Below are 14154 nucleotides of genomic sequence, written 5' to 3' on the forward strand. Positions count from 1 at the left end.
GTAGGAAAACATATTTTTATTGAATATTATGTCAGGGTTTTATATCGCTTTAACAGGAAGTGGAGTACAATGAAGTGTCTGTTCCATCAATTAAAGTAGCCATACACTAGTCGATCCTTTTCATCCAGCCGATTCAATCCTCTGATCGAATCTGCTAGAGATTGATAATACAAATGATTCCTGATTTATCAATTTTTCCCCAACAGCATTAATGTGTTGCTTAAAGGGACACTTAAGTCACACAAAAAAAAATGAGTTTTACTCACCTGGGGCTTCCAATAGCCCCCTGCAGCTGTCCGGTACCCTCGCCGTCTCCCTCTGATCCTCCTGGCCCCGCCGGCAGCCACTTCCTGTTTCGGTGACAGGAGCTGACAGGCTGAGGACGCGAGTGATTCTTCGCGTTCCCAGACACATTAGCACCCTCTATGCTGCTATATGGTATATGATATATGCTATAGCAGCATAGATGGCACTATTGTGGCCAGGAACACGAAGAATCACTCGCGTCCCCAGCCTGTCAGCTCCTGTCACCGAAACAGGAAGTGGCTGCCGGCGGGGCCAGGAGGATCGGAGGGAGACAGCGAGGGCACCGGACAGCTGCAGGGGGCTATTGGAAGCCCCAGGTGAGTAAAACTCTTTTTTTTTTTTGACTTAAGTGTCCCTTTAACTCTTGCCTCTCCCCCACCCCCCAGAATCCACATATTGCTTTACCCCAAGCATCTACATGTCAATTATCCATGTATTGGGGATCAGTGTTCTTATCACAATCTACCCGGGGCACAGCTGATCAGTCATGTGAGTCTTCTGACAGGCAGTCAGTCCTGCATTGTGATCCCACTCAGAAGACTCACATCTCTTTTGCACTTATCAGCTCTGCTGCAGGGAGATCATGATAAGAACACTGATTGTCAATGAGGATTTCTATTAAGACAAATAACAGTGGGTTCCTCCAGTACCAGTTATTGGGACAGTGGAGCCTACGCCGTGGCAACAGCCAGGGCCGGTTTAAGCAACAATGGGGCCCCAGGGCAAAATAAACCTGGGGGGCCCCCCCAACAGATACCCCGGAACAAAAATCAGCATTAAGGGACCTTTTTTGCAGCTGGTATAGTCAGGGTGTGAAGCCCCAATCGGTCGGAGCTCCACATTCTGGCTACCCCAGCCTGCATGGTAGACAAGGGGTTAAAATGTTTCAGGAGGGGGGACCCCACATAATTTAAAAAAAAAAATTCCCACACTCTAAACATACATTTTTTGGGGGGAAACAAACCTGCAGATTTAGGGTTTCTAGCATTTAAGGTGGATTTGCTATTAACCATTAAAGTCGGTGGGTTTTTAAATGTGTATTTTTTTCCTTTGAAACTTTAAAATCGATTTTCTCAAAAACTATAAGGTCGATTTGAAAAAAAAAATTCCTCTTGTAGCCACTGGGGGCCCCTACAAGCTCTGGGGCCCTGGGGCAATTGCCCCCTTTGCCTCCATGGTAGCGCCGGCCCTGGCAAAAGCTATCAAGGAGGCTACAGGAGAGAATGAATGAGCAACTAGTAAAAGTAAGTGGGATGGGGGCTGGCATAGCCATTCACATACACTTTGTAAATGAGATAGGAGGGTGCACAGTATGGTACCCTGGAAAGTAGTTAGCGCTCCAGGCCAGCGCCTCGAATGGATGTGCCAAGAAACGGCCCTGCCCACATTTGTGAAGATGAGGAAAAGATGAAGGTCCGATTCAGAGAAATGACACCTCCTATGCACAAAAAAAATCTGGAGTCTACCACAAGCACTCGCTGGCCCCCTGTGCTACCAGGAAACATGGAAAAGAAACCTATTTGTTCATGTGAACTAAGATATATAAGAGTTGTCTCCCAGGAGATAATTTTTTAACTTATCTACAAAATAACTTTGTAATACCTAGAAATTGAAAATATATTAAAAAGTAGATATAAAAAGTAAATAAAAGTATCAAACTTGTTTTAAATATTTCCTTCCTTCCTGTGAACTTAAAGAGAAAATCCAAACAAGAATTGAACTTTATCCCAATCAGTAGCTGATACCCCCTTTTACATGAGAAATCTATTCCTTTTCACAAACAGACCATCAGGGGGCGCTGTATGGCTGATATTGTGGTGAAACTCCTCCCACAAAGAAATTCTGAGTACGTACTCTTGGCAGTTTCCTGTCTGTGAACCATGCTGCATTGTGGGAAGTAGCTGTTTACAGCTGTTTACAACTGCCCAAAAAAACATGCAGCAGCTACATCACCTGCCAACAGTAAAAATGTCACCATGTAATAAATGTCAATATGTAAATCAGGGTGAGGAAAGATTTTACAATGGGCAAACACTGACTAAATCATTTATACATAATTATTGTAAAAATGATGCACTGTTTTTATTACATTATTTTCACTGGAGTTCCTCTTTAAATGAGGCCCCGTAGTGGCAAGTTTTACGCCGATGCTGTTTTCTATGGCTTGCGTGAGCTGGTAGACTTCTGATATCATCAGAGCTCCCCCTTAAAGTAGACTTGCCCTGTAGTGGCATATAGTAAAATGCTGTAAAGTATTCAGGCTATACACTTTTATGGTCAGCATCAGAAACTCTTTGAAGATCTATATATTGCTGTATATTGGTATGTAACCGCAACCACACAATGATGTTTAGCCTAGGCTTTTTAGCTATGCAGAATTCTACTCCCAGAGTATTCTGGGAGACCAGACATTATTTTCACTGGCTTCGGAATTCTCAGAAACAAACATTCCGCAAAGCTACACCTGATAGGACTAAAGACTGCCAAGGATACATTTCAGACAAGATAAGATTGTATAATGGGCAAATACTTTATAAATGAATATTGTAAAAAAATGATGTTTGCCAAGCAAGCAATATCTTCCTGTCTGCATAGAATTCTTAGTAAAGGAACATTCCACAGAGATAACGTGGCCGGACTACAGATGCCACCACCTGTGAAACATTTCAGAATGTAAATCAGGGAGAGGAAAGATTTTACAACAGCCAAACACTGACTTAATTATTTATAAATGAATATTGTTAAAAAAAAAAAAGAAAAAAAAAAAGCAATTTTACTAATGACATTATTTTCACTACAGTTCCTCTTTAAAGTGTAACTGTCTGGCATAAAATAAAAAATCAATTCTTTATTTTTATCTGGTAATAAGGATGCTAACCGGGCAATCCAAAAGTTAAAATCACTATTACTTTTCTTGTTTATAAATGATCATTCCCCAGTTTACCTGACTCTTATTTGGTACACACAAAATTTGGTACACAAAAAGGAAGTTGCAGGGCATGCTGGGTTGTCCTTTTTTGCTTCTCTACTTCCCCTCAGACTTAACTAATGCAGCCTGATTGGCTGAAGCCTCTTTCCCTCCTGTTTTCCCCTGCCACACCTCTGTTCCTCTCTGATTGGCCAATATTTCTCATGCGGAGACAATGCACTTTCTATAGTGAAGGGTGGGCAATGCATACACAATCAGGCAAAGGAGAGTAAGAGGGGAAATGACATCAGGATTGGCTTCAAAATAGCCACAGTTAAAATGGGAAATGCTAAGAAGAATTTTCTCTTTTTTTACTGTACAAAAATCGCTAAAATCAAAACGTGGACAGTGCAATACGTATGTTATGTAAGTAGAGCAAGTATTTATCTACTTATATATGTGTTTTTGTATGAGATTGTATGGCTGACAGCTCCTCTTTAACCACTTGACCCCCCAGTGCTAAATTTCTCCGTCCCTCTGCGCACTGCTTCACCCCCAGGGACGGAGAAAGGCGCACTTATTTGTTTACTGGCTGGGAGTGGGCGGGGACCTCGCGCGCACACTCCAGCCAGCCAGCACAGCAGGTGACTAATTGGATGTTAGGAACAAGCGTTCCTAAATCCAATTAGACGCGCCGATTGCGGACACAATGGAGGCTGCTTCAAACAGAAGCAGTCTCCATTGATAACACATTAATGTAAACAAACGTGTAGCGCGCGATCGCGCACCCCCGCGACCCGCGCGCGCGCACACACCCCCGCTCTGCAGTGCAATGATTGGTTATGGGGACCCCAGTCCCCAATAACCAATCATATCACAGTAAAAAATGAATGGAAGCAGCGCTGCAATGTACAAATTGCGCTGGTGCTTCAGGGGTAAAACCCCTCCGTTGTGAAGTGGTTAAAGAGGAACTTTAGCAAAAAGGGGGAAAAATAAATCAATACATCGCAAAGTTAGAAGTTAAAAAATAGAAGAGAGATCAAGAAATGATTGATATTCGCCATGTAATTTGTTCATATTGTTTGATCCACAATCAGCCTGTACATACGGTAATCATGTTTACTACTGGCAGACATAAAAAAAGACAGACAGCACCAACTGCCATTATAGCCACACCCTGTAACAATGTCATAGGCTAAAAGGTTGTTTTTTTTAATAGATATGCATATGCATAGAGGGAGATACTGTTTGCTTAATAGGTGGAAACGTCTTTTATTTCCCGCAATGCAACAAGGCTCACAAACAGGAAACTGTCAGGACCATGGTCATGACATCACATTGTGAGAGGAGTTTCACCACAATATCAGCCATACAGACATCCCTGCTAAGCTATTCAAGAAAGGAATAGATTTTTCACGGGAAAGGGGGTATCAGCTACAGATTGGGATGAAGTTCCAGCCTTGGTTACAGTTCCTCTTTAAATATAAGTGCACATCTAAATTTATTTACTGTATATTCCTGCGTATAAGACTACTTTTTAACAGAACAAGTTCATAAACGCTCTACCCCCATGGTAACACATACCAGTCGGTGCAGGATCTAGAGAGCCAGTCCTTTAAGCGCAAACCATGGGAGAAGGATCCGCAAACCAGACTTGGTTGAGTGAAAACATTTGTCTGTTCTTTATTAAATAGTGTCACATGACAAAAATGGTAGTGCAATAAAATCACAGGATCGACTAACGCGTGTCGGGCTTACAATCTGCCCTTAGTCATAGTCGGGCAGATTGTAAGCCCGACACGCGTTAGTCGATCCTGTGATTTTATTGCACTACCATTTTTGTCATGTGACACTATTTAATAAAGAACAGACAATTTTTTCACTCAACCAAGTCTGGTTTGCGGATCCTTCTCCCATGGTTTACTACTTTTTAACACTTGAAAATCTTCTGAAAAGTTGGGGCTCGTCTTATACGCCGGGTGTCATTGATGCCGGGTGATACACCCTATCCTGTTACTGCCTCTCAGATCTCCCTGCTGAGGGAGCGCAACCTATTCTTCCATACCGCTCTGATAAACAGGTAGACAAGGACAGCTGACCGGTCTACTTAAGGAGAGTTGACCAATGCAACAAGTCAATTGACTATATACTGTTATATACTGGGTAACACATACATTACAGCACCAGTATCTGTTCATACACAGCACCAGTACATGATTTTTTATTTTTATTTTAATTTGCTGTGCGTTGGAAGAGGGGTAGTCTTATATGGCGAGTATATCCCAAACTCTATATTTTAACTGGAAAAGTTGGGGGGTCGTCTTATATGCCCAGTCGTCTAATACGCTGGAATATACGGTATATCTAAATTTGGCTCCATGTGTCCGTTAGATGAAGTTTTTATGTATTTAGGTTTACTTTAGCTGCACACAGGTATGTTACCAGATATTGCATGTTATAGCACAGCCTAGTTCATTTTTACGGCACCTTCAGTATGACATTAATAAGTTATGAAAACATTTCCAGTGAGAAAACTCAGGAGAAAAGTGAATTGAATATGGACCACCATGACTTTAATGGGCATTTTATCCACAGTATCACACACACAATACATCTTCTCTTTGCACCTCTGTGGTTAATCACTCCTACAATATTAATAACACTCCTTACATAAGACAATTAGATTTGTTGACTCGATTTCAAGCGCTAAACAAATTAACGACTCCCACGTCTGAGAGATGCATTTTCAACAAACTTAACAATGTTCCATTCCTCCCTCCTCCTGTGCGACTTGGTATCCCCCAAACGGAGACAAAAATAACCTTTAGAAACCGCTCGTTATGGAACAGACATATCATAGAGTCTTATTAATAAGCTTGTTGCATAATGACAAACTAATAAGAGATAAAAGAAGAAGAGGAATAAAGAGATGCAGTTTCTAGTCCCTGGAACGCAACCAGACACACAATGGAGGACGTCTGAGTCTGATGAATGAGTTTTGATTGGTGAGACCTAAACACCGATACAGTAAATTCATTAAGCGCTGATGTGTGTCATGGCGATATAATGAGTTGTTTACTGATAGCGTTACGGGTCGGAGACATCGGTAAACCATCAGATAATGAAGGCGACAACAGATTAGAGGAAAATGTAAGTGACTAATATCTTTCTGGCTGATATAGAATGACATGGTGGGTGATTCCTTTATTATGGAGGAAGATGCTTCGGAATGATAACGTTGTTTTGTGTCATTAATTGATGAAAAAAATTAAATGTATACGACTGAAACAGAAAGGGCCGGACTCCGATTCAGCCACGGCTCCAATTCTGCTGCACAGCCGCAGCACAAATTGCTAAGGGATTAAACTGTGGGCTGCAATTTGGAGGGCAAGCCCATGGAGGGCCGGATTTGTACTCTAAACCGCGCAAGGCCACTGTCACCAGCCGTCCCCCCTTCAGTATAGGTAGCTACATGACCCATCCCCCCTTCCCTCCAGTATGATAGCCAGATGTCCCCTCCGCCCTAGTATTGGTAGCCTGATGATTCTCCCGGTATAGGTAGCCAGATGACCCTCCCCCTTTCCCTCCAGTATGATAGCCAGATGTCCCCTCCCCCCTAGTATTGGTAGCTTGATGATTCCCCTGTATAGGTAGCCAGATGACCCCTCCCATTTTACCTCCAGTAAAGGTAGCCAGATGACTCCCTTAATCCCTCCCCCCACCCCCTTTCAGTATCAGTTAGCCAGCTTGCCTTCTCACTGCAGCAGCCATCAGCTCATCTCCAGTGCAGAAGATTCCTCTTCCTTTCCATCTTCAATGCTGCCCAAGTCCATAGCTGCCCGCCACAATGCAAGCATGCACAGAGAGCAAGGGGGCTGCTGCACAGGCGGCTAGCAACGCTAGCCTAATCTCTCTGCATTGAAGCATTTGTAAGCTTGCAAATGATGCAACAGTTTAGCCTGCTGCTTTGGTGGCCTTGCTCCTGCGGTGCCCTAGGCCATGGCCTAGGTGGCCTTGGCCTAAATCCAGCCCTGCGCCAATGTTAGGATAGGCAGCATTTCCCCATCCCTCTCATCCATGGGAAAATGTTGCAGATTCATATTCAAATTTGGCACTAGTGGAAATAGGCCAAAAGAGATCAGTTCAAAGCAAACCTGTGAGGAATAAAGCTTTAAACGCTACTTACAGGGGTTGGACAAAATAATGGGAATTTTGGCATCATAATCTTTGAACACGTTTTAGTCAATCAAAACTGGACATGTGTTCAATTTTTTTTGTTTATTATTTTTGTTATTTGATATGTTTAATTAAAATAATTGTTGTTTTTTTTACAGATATATAAACAAAAGTTGGTTATAATTTATAAAAATGGCCGTGTGTAATGATTGGTGTCAGCGAGAACAGATTTCTCTGATTATTGGTGATCTGCAGTATCACCAATAATACAGATGCTATACCTGATTATATGTGATCTGCAGAATCACCAATAATACTAGTATAGCCAGAACCAGGACAACCGATGTAATGATAGGTGCTTGGTGCAACAGTAATGGTAGAGATACTTATTCTCCCAGAGGAGCTGGGAGAGGGAAATATCTCAATATAACAAACTCCAGCAAACCAGAAATGACAGTAGTGAAATAGGTCTCCCGAGGAGCGGGTAGAAATACACTGAACAAGAGTACTGATCACCCGAGGAGCGGGTGATTCAGACTATACTGAACCCACTACTACCTGAGGAGCAGGCAGAGGAGATAATATTGTAGTGACTATTCACCTGAGGAGCAGGTGATTAAGACTGTACTGCAGCTACCGACCACATGAGGAGCAGGCGATTCAGACTGTACTGCAGATACTGACCACCTGAGGAGCAGGTGATTCAGACTGTACTGAAGCTACTGATCACCTGAGGAGCAGGTGATTCAGACTGTACTGAAGCTACTGATCACCTGAGGAGCAGGTGATTTAGACTGTACTGAAGCTACTGATCACCTGAGGAGCAGGTGACACTAGTAGAGGATCCCTCACCAGTGACTAACTCACCGGCGAGGACAGGAAGGTCAGACAAGCAGGTTTGGCAACAGGCAGAGTCGGCAACTATATCAGATAGGCAAAAGAACGGAATCAGAGAGCAGAAGAATAGTCAAACTAGCAGAAGGTCATAACAAATAATACAATTCAATTAGTACTTTAAGCTATCAACAGAATCTGGCTAAGTGTGGATCCCCAGCTCCAGCTGGTTCTAGCACACTTTGGGATCTGACTAGGTCTGAGTGCTAATACGTAGCATATGCAACAGCAGACACGGAACAACTGATAGGCAGGTCCTATATATACTAAACGCGCTCCATAGCGCCGCCCCAGCCACTCAGCCAATCCAGAGCATAGCTGGAGTCAGCTGACCGAGTGATCAGCTGACTCCCCTTCTAGATGCATAAAGGTAGCCCTTAGTCTATCAGCGATAGAAGGACCAGGCAAAGCACCAGCATGTAACTGTGCGGCGGAAACCGCCGGCTGCGACGCGGAGATACCCGCCATGCCGCTTGCTGTTGCGGCACTATCTCCGCCATCCATTACACAGATCTCTCAGACTTGAGATTTGTTGAAGTAATGACTGCTTTTGAAAGAGAAGGAAAAACATTATCAGCAAAGTGCAGTTGTGGACAAAAGGTGACGTTGTCTGAGAGAGACTGTCGAACTCGAATTGTTAGAAAAGCTAGCAAGACCACAGCTCCTAAAATCACTGCAGAGCTGAATGAACACTTACAGAACCCAGTTTCCACAAAAACTGTTCGTCGGGAGCTGCACAAATCTGGATTCCACGGAAGAACTGCAATTAGAAAACCTCTGCTCTCAAAGACGAATGTTTCAAAGCGTTTAGCGTTTAGAGTGGTGTAAAAACCACCAGAATTGGTCCCTTGAGCAGTGGAAAAACGTGATTTTCTCTGACAAATCATCGTTTACCTTATTTCCGACCTCCGGCCGAGTGTACGTTGGGAGACAGCCGAAAGAAGCATTTCATCCAGTCTTCTCCCAACTGTAAAACATGGCAGGGGTTCTGTGATGATCTGGGGTGCTATTTCTTGGAAATCCGCTGGGCCAATGATTTCCCTTCATGGAAGAATTAACAGCCAAGACTATTTAGGAATTTTGGGTGACCAAGTTCATCCTATGGTTCAATAACTGTTTCCGGAGGGGAATGCCATCTTTCAAGATGATAATGCCCCAATCCATACAGCTAGAATTGTTAAAGAATGGCACGAGGAACAGTCTAATGAAATTGAGCATCTCATCTGGCCACCACAATCCCCAGACCTCAACCACAATCCCCAGACCTCAACATTATTGAGCATTTATGGTCGTTATTAGAGATACAAGTAAGAAGTCGATTTCCAACGCCATCGTCTCTAAAAGAACTGGAGGGTGTTTTAACTGAAGAATGGGCTAAAATTCCTTTGGAAACAATTCACAATTTGTATGAATCAATACCTCGGAGAATTGAGGCTGTAATTGCCGTAAAAGGTGGACTTACACCATATTAAAATATATTTTGTTGATTTTCAAGGTGTTTCCATTATTTTCTCCAACCCCTGTACCTAAGCATACTAACCGAGTGTCCAGTGGCATCTCCTAACCCTCCTGTCGCTCATAGCGGCTTTCCGTCGTTGGGTCACATGACACACCGGGCGCCATGGACGGAAGACAGAAAAACATGTCTCTGGACACTCAGTAAGTATTTCATGCCCATTGCCCAGCAACACCCCACAAAATCCTTTAAAACACAGTCACCGTTATCCCCTCAGGCATGCAAGTTAGTTGAGAGTGAGACTTACGGTTGCTTGAGTTCTACATAATGGGGACTTTGCTATAGTGGAAAGCTTACAGATAGTCTGAAGGCTACCCAAACCCTTGTAAAGTCCACCACTGCTGACTTGGACCTTCTTCTTCTTCTTCATGGTCATGCTGCTGTCCGAGAAAAAACAGTGCACAAGTGTCTCCATATTACTTTGTGGACTGTACTTGCGCATGGGCAGATGCGTTCCCACACATTCGGTAGATGCGTTCCCACACATTCGGTATCAAGGCCATAAGAGCATTTGACAAACAATTGGTGTCAGCAAAACAGATTTTCTGATTATTGGGGATCTGCAGTATCACCAATAATACAGATGCTATACCTGATTATGGGGTGATCTGCAGAATCACCAATAATGCTAGTATAGCCAGACACAGGACAACCAATGTGAGATAGAATTTGGTGCAACAGTAATGAGGAAGAGGAGATCTCCCGAGGAGCGGGTGACTCAGACAGTACTGCAGCCAATGATCACCTGAGGAGCAGGTGATTCAGACTGTACTGCAACCAGTGGACACCTGAGGGGCAGGGACCACTGACTGTGCTGCAAGGATGATCACCTGAGGGGCAGGCGATTAAGACTATACTGCAGCCAGTGGACACCTGAGGAGCAGGGACCACTGACTGTGCTGCAAAGGATGATCACCTGAGGAGCAGGCAATTAAGACTATACTGCAGCCAGTGGACACCTAAGGATCAGGGACCACTGACTGTGCTGCAAAGGATGATCACCTGAGGAGCAGGCGATTAAGACTATGCTGCAGCTGGTGGACACCTGAGGAGCAGGAGTTACAGACAGTGCTGCAAAGGCTGGTCACCTGAGGAGACAGTGCTGCAGCTGAGCTTCACCTGAGGAGTAGGTGAAGGCTACTACAGATCCCTCACCAGTGGCTAGGCCCACTGGTGAGGACAGGCAGGTCAGACAAGCAGAGTAGGCAATGTACGGACAGATAAAGTACAAAGACAGAAGGCTGATTCAGTGTTAAGTTCAGGCAGAGTCGGCAACCGGAATCAGATGGGCAGAGGTACAGAATCAACAAGCAGGAGAGTAGTCAAAGGAAGCAGAAGGTCATAACAGATAATACAATGCAATTAGTACTTTAAGCTATCAACAGAATCTGGCTAAGTGTGGATCCCCAGCTCCAGCTGGTTCTACCACACTTTGGGATCTGACTAGGGTCTGAGCGCTAACACGTTAGCATTCGCAACAGCAGACATGGGGCAACTGACAGACTAGTACTATATATACAGAGATGCCCCGCAGCGCGGCCCCCATCACTCAGCCAATCCAAAGTACCGTTGGAGTCAGCTGACTTGGCAGATCAGCTGACTCCCCTTCTATTCGCATAAAGGTCCTGTCGCCTGGCGCGCGCGCGCGTAGCCCTCAATCTATGTGTAATAGAAGGACCAGGAAGAGCAGCAGCATGTAACTGTGCTGCAGAGGCCGCCGGCTGATATGCGGAGATAGCCGCCATGCCCAGGGCCGGATTACCGACCAGGCAACAAAAGCAGTCGCTTGGGGCCCCCATTCAGAGTCAAAGGGGCCCCATCAGCACATAAACCAGCCCTCGCCATCCTGTCAGCAGTGGCTGGATGGTATAATAGTTAAAGGGACTCTGAGCAGTGCAGTAACTATGGAAAGATGCATATCATTTTAAAGCTCTCTTTCTCCTCTTTCCAATGATATATAAATGGCCGCCCTATGTCTTTTAGTTTTTGCTATTTTCGCGATCGAAATCACGGCCACAGGATGACTTTTCTCCAAAGTCGGCAGCTCGATTCAGCACAATGGAATGAAATATAGGGAACCCAGGGGGATATAATTAGAAACATCATGCTGGTAGGTGTGAGGATGTAATTAATTAGTTGTGGGTATGCTTAAAGGCATACCCACAGGCACTGCTCGGGGTTCCTTTTAAGGGCTCTGCCTCTGACACAGGAGACCAGGGTTCGAATCTCGGCTCTGCCTGTTCAGTAAGCCAGCACCTATTCAGTAGGAGACCTTAGGCAAGTCTCTCTAACACTGCTACTGCCTATAGGGCGTGTCCTAGTGGCTGCAGCTCTGGCACTTTGAGTCCGCCAGGAGAAAAGCGAGATATAAATGTTGTCTTGTCTTGTCAAATGATGCCGTGCGCTGCTGATTGTCTTCAAAGCCAGGCTCTCCTCTTAGGTACCCCTCCTGCTACTGTGCGCTCTGCCGCTGCCCACTCCGCCCTCCCTTATCACAGAGAACCACAGCTGCAGCAAGAATGATAGCAGCAGATGGCAAACGCTCACTCACCTATCCATGATCCAAGCGATAGAGATCTCGTCATCTGAAACCCATCTGTCTTTTCTACAGTGCAGCCGCTCGCTCTGAACTTCCTGATTCTCAGATCAGACAGGAAGTAGGAAGTAGTAATAGTAACAGAGCGGCAGCACTCTAGAGGAGACAGATGGGCTCCGGATGATGGGACCTCTATTGCTTGGATCGCAATAGGTGAATGTGAGTCATCTGGTGCTGTCATTCTCCCCCGCTGCGGCTGCCTTCTCTGCTGGACTATCGTATTCACTGGGATGGAGGCTGCATGGTGGCTGTCTAGTTTGGGAGGAAATCGGTTGTTCGGTGGTGGGGGTGGTTATGTAATTCTGTCTGGGGAATGGCTTCCGGTTTGACTGTGTCCAGAGCTTTCTGCTATTGCCAGGCTGGAAATGCAGGGGGAAAGTGCTGCTGCTGTGATATCTGGCGCCCTCTTCACAGGGGTGCCCCAGCCCCTGAGTGCAAATGTCCCAGCCATTCATCTCTCACTCTGAATTTTGCCGCTGCTATTCCCTGCATTGTGCACCCACAGAGGAAAGTGGGCTGTTGCCCATAGCAACCAGTAGCTCGGCTGCCCCGGTGTGCGTGGCATGTTGCTGTGCAGCTGCATCTTCTGATTCTATTACGACATGATGGGGGGCCCAAATCAGTTAGTTTGCTTAGGGCCCCATTTAGCCTTAATCCGGCTCTGGCCATGCCGCTTGCCTCTGCGGCGGGATCTCCGCTATCTATTACATTTTTTTAACTTTTATTAGGGTTCAAGGCCCTTTTCATCTTCTAAGTTTTCTCCTAGGAGATAATTTTACATCTTTGTTTAGAATAACTTTTCAGCACTCTGCATTTAAAAAAGTACCAAAAAGGTAGGAGGAGAGGGGGTGGGCCCCAGGCTGAAACTTTCTTGGTGGGCCCTTAGTGTCCCAGTCCGACCCTGATTGTAAAGAGTAGAAGACGAAGCACCAACTCTGCTCTTAAGGTTTAATCGTAATTACACAGGCATACAGGCAACAAGCAAGGTATAGGGACACGATACTGGCCTTACAGCCGCTTCACGGCAATTGGTGCTTCCTCAGAGACCAACAAAGGTATCAAAAAAAACGTTTTTAAACCTTAAGAGCAGAGCTGGTGCTTCGTCTTCTACTCTTTACAACGGACATAAGAGAAAAAGTGAGTTGAATATGAGCCCAGTTATGCTTTAACATTGCAAGACAAAACATTTATATTGTGCTTTTCTCCTGGCGGACTCAAAGTACCAGAGCTGCAGCCACTAGGGTGCGCTCTATAGGCAGTAGCAGTGTTAGGGAGACTTGCCCAAGGACTCCTCACTGCATAGGTGCTGGATTACTAAATCTAGGAAAAGCCAAGATTCAAATCCTGGTTGTCTATGCCAGAGGCAGAGCCCTTAACCAATACACTATCCAGCTACGATTGAGGAACATACATGATACAGCAAACCTATACTGGATCTTTTAGGACAATGTTTGTTTTTAAAACTCCAATAAACCTGAAAAAAAACAATAGTAGAATGAGGCATCCAGAAGGATAAAATTATTAAACAATGAAATATTCATGGAAGGAGGGCTCACCTCATTCCTCATTATAACTTAGCAGAGAACAGCAGGCTTTGGTAGCAAAGTGTTTCGCCAGTAACTGCCAGCATCTAAGAGTCTAAAAGAAATTACAATAAAATTCACTGGAAGAAGCGAAATGTACTGTACTGTTACTGTAACAAAGATTGTTGTTTTCCTGCCACATCAGGTGATATTGAGTCAGGGCCGTTTCTGGCCA

General features: G+C 44.7%; 1 protein-coding gene and 1 long non-coding RNA gene across 2 annotated transcripts in view; one reads left to right on the forward strand and one right to left on the reverse strand.

Moving 5' to 3' along the window:
• C10H10orf90 (chromosome 10 C10orf90 homolog) overlaps positions 1-14154 on the reverse strand; it is a 922956-nt gene that overhangs the window by 667751 nt on the left and 241051 nt on the right. The gene's annotated exons all lie outside the window — the stretch shown is intronic.
• Positions 1499-14154, forward strand: part of LOC137534007 (uncharacterized) — an 89446-nt gene continuing 76790 nt past the window's right edge. Inside the window, exon 1 of the long non-coding RNA XR_011024273.1 lies at positions 1499-1550. This is a non-coding gene — a long non-coding RNA (uncharacterized lncRNA). The remainder of the gene's footprint in view (positions 1551-14154) is intronic.

Source organism: Hyperolius riggenbachi, chromosome 10 (genome assembly GCF_040937935.1).
Source record: "Hyperolius riggenbachi isolate aHypRig1 chromosome 10, aHypRig1.pri, whole genome shotgun sequence".
In the NCBI taxonomy this organism is placed as follows: Eukaryota; Metazoa; Chordata; class Amphibia; order Anura; family Hyperoliidae; genus Hyperolius; species Hyperolius riggenbachi.